Below are 2,787 nucleotides of genomic sequence, written 5' to 3' on the forward strand. Positions count from 1 at the left end.
TTAGAAAGTATTGATTGAAGACTAGTAGTTGTTTTATTAGAAAGTATTGATTGAAGACTAGTAGTTGTTTTAATTAGAAAGTATTGATGAAAGACTAGTAGTTGTTTAATTAGAAAGTGTTGAAGGAAGACTAGTAGTTGTTTTATTAGAAATTATTGATGGATGACTAGTAATTGTTTTATTATAAATTAATGATGGAAGACTAGTAGTTGTTTTATTAGAAAGTATTGATTGATGACTAGTAGTTGTTTTATTAGAAAGTATTGATGGAAGACTAGCAGTTGTTTTATTAGAAAGTATTGATGGAAGACTAGTAGTTGTTTTATTAGAAAGTATTGATGGAAGACTAGTAGTTGTTTTATTAGAAAGTATTGATTGAAGACTATTAGTTGTTTTATTAGCGATATCCGACTCGGAGAGAAATGTTTAAAAATGTAATTAGTTCTACTTTATACCTAAAAACCGGGTCTCGATACCCGTTTTGGGCAGAGCACAGATAGCCCATTGTGGAGAATTGTACTGAACGTGAAACAAAAACTTTATTTCACTCACAGATTAAAACTCTTCGCAGTGGTAAATCTGTAGTCTTACGACGTTAAAAACCGGGTTTCGATATCCATGGTGGGCACAACATAGATAACTCATTGTATAGCTTAATGCTTGACAGTAACCAACCTATTTTACACTTTGTATTACGTCCGTTAACAACAGTTTAGTTCATCCATATGGTAAAAAACTGGTTAAATACTTGTTAAGAAGTGTATTTTGGTTATCCGATGTGTCTTTTACACGTGCTTTCTGAATGAATTAGACCGTGTTGATTTGTTAAGAGTCTGTAAAAAATAAAGTTAATATTGCAAAAAACAACGTTAAGACAGAAAGCAAAATATGCGTTTCTTTGCACAACGGTTCTACTGTCTGCTGCCCACAAAGTTCTATTTCTTCTAATTCTAATTCTAGTCGGCAAAAACTATTAATCCAAGGAGTTTCTAACACGATCGATATACGTATTACCAGTGAACAGCGGTACGGTAGAAAGCGGGTTTCGATACCCGTGGTTGGAAGAGTACAGATATGTGGCTTTGTGCTTAACTACAAACAAACATCCCTTTCAAATAATGTTAATTACTTTATTTATCTACTAGAACTCAATGGTAATCTTAAGGGTTTAAATGCTAAAATTCGAGGACCGAGCCCTGCAGTAGGGAAAGCGCATATGGCTCATTCTGCAGCTTTGGGATTAACAATAAACTAACTAAGAAAATATATGAAATGGCATAATATTCTGATGTGTTGCGTTTTCGATTGCGTCTTAGACAAATAACCTGATTTATACATATGAACGATTAGATGATAGAATCGTTAGGTCAGACTTACCCAAAAATGAGATATGGCGTTCACTTCAAAGGTCTTGTTGATTTCTTGCACTGTACAGTCCATAAAGGGTTTTCCTGTTACTATACCAGCATTATTGACCAATATTGTAACATTTCCGACCTCCCGCTTGACGAGGGAAGCTAGTGTACTGACACTGTGTTGATCAGATACATCACAAGTATAAGAAAAGGCCTCTCCTCCAAGTTCGCGGACTATACGTTCTGTTTCTTCGCAACTTTGACGATTAATGTCCCAAAGTACGACTTTAGCACCCAACTTACCAAACCTCAGTGCTAACAAGCGCCCGATACCATTGCCACCGCCTGTAATAAGAACTATTTCTCTACTGATATCTTTAAAACGAAATCTTTTAGGTATAAACGTCAAGAAAATGGCCTCGAGCCAGAAGTACAGCACCAGAATGATTGTTGATACAACTTTAACTACAGCAGCCGCTGTTTTTGACATATTCAGAGGTTTCTGTAACAGACACAAAGTTTCAAATTATAATTACACGAGTTTAGCCTAATATAGCCGCTGTAAACTGTCTGTATAAATTTTAGAAGTCCCTTTTTTTTTTGGTCCGACTTGTGGCTAACACAGTGAAAATAAGGTTAACTAACCCTTAGGCTTAAGCGTAGCCGATATGCTTCGTAGCTCGTGACCGGTTTCTGTGTGTCGAAAACCAGGAACCGCTGCTTAGTTATAAACGAGAATAGCACTGTCGTCCAAGGTCTTCTAGCCTGTAAAATTACTCTCTCACCACCTGTTAGATTTTTATGTGCCTTCACCTGTAGGATATTTCCGAAATCAAATGTTTTCTTTAAAGTTCCCTGGTAGGACAGCGATAGATCTATGGTCTTGCAACGCTAAAATCCGGGATTCGATTCTCCGCGGTGAACTCAGCAGATATTCCAACTTGACTTTGCTATAAAACAAACAAAAAACTTCAAAAGAAAGTTTTGTAAAAAATTATATCACATAATAATGTTTTAAAAGTATTCTTCTTAAATTGGTTTTAAACAGTTTCACTCAAGGAGCTTCCCATAGTTTCTATCTCAGATCATCGCTATCTTCATCGTTTCTTGGTTTTAAACAGTTTATTGACATACAGTTTCACTCAAGGAGCTTCCCACAGTTTCCATCTTAGATCATCACCATCTTCATCGTTTCTTGGTTTTAAACAGTTTATTGACATACAGTTTCACTCAAGGAGCTTCCCATAGTTTCTATCTTAGATCATCACCATCTTCATCGTTTCTTGGTTTTAAACAGTTTATTGACATACAGTTTCACTCAAGGAGCTTCCCATAGTTTCTATCTTAGATCATCGCCATCTTCATCGTTTCTTGACATACAGTTTCACTCAAGGAGCTTCCCATAGTTTCCATCTTAGATCATCGCCATCTT

General features: G+C 35.9%; 1 pseudogene; it reads right to left on the minus strand.

The window, feature by feature from the left end:
- Positions 1-1,377: 1,377 nt before the first annotated feature.
- On the minus strand, positions 1,378-1,845 carry LOC106476554 (annotated as a pseudogene).
- Positions 1,846-2,787: the final 942 nt, after the last annotated feature.

Source organism: Limulus polyphemus, unplaced genomic scaffold (genome assembly GCF_000517525.1).
Source record: "Limulus polyphemus unplaced genomic scaffold, Limulus_polyphemus-2.1.2 Scaffold10877, whole genome shotgun sequence".
Lineage (NCBI taxonomy): Eukaryota > Metazoa > Arthropoda > Merostomata > Xiphosura > Limulidae > Limulus > Limulus polyphemus.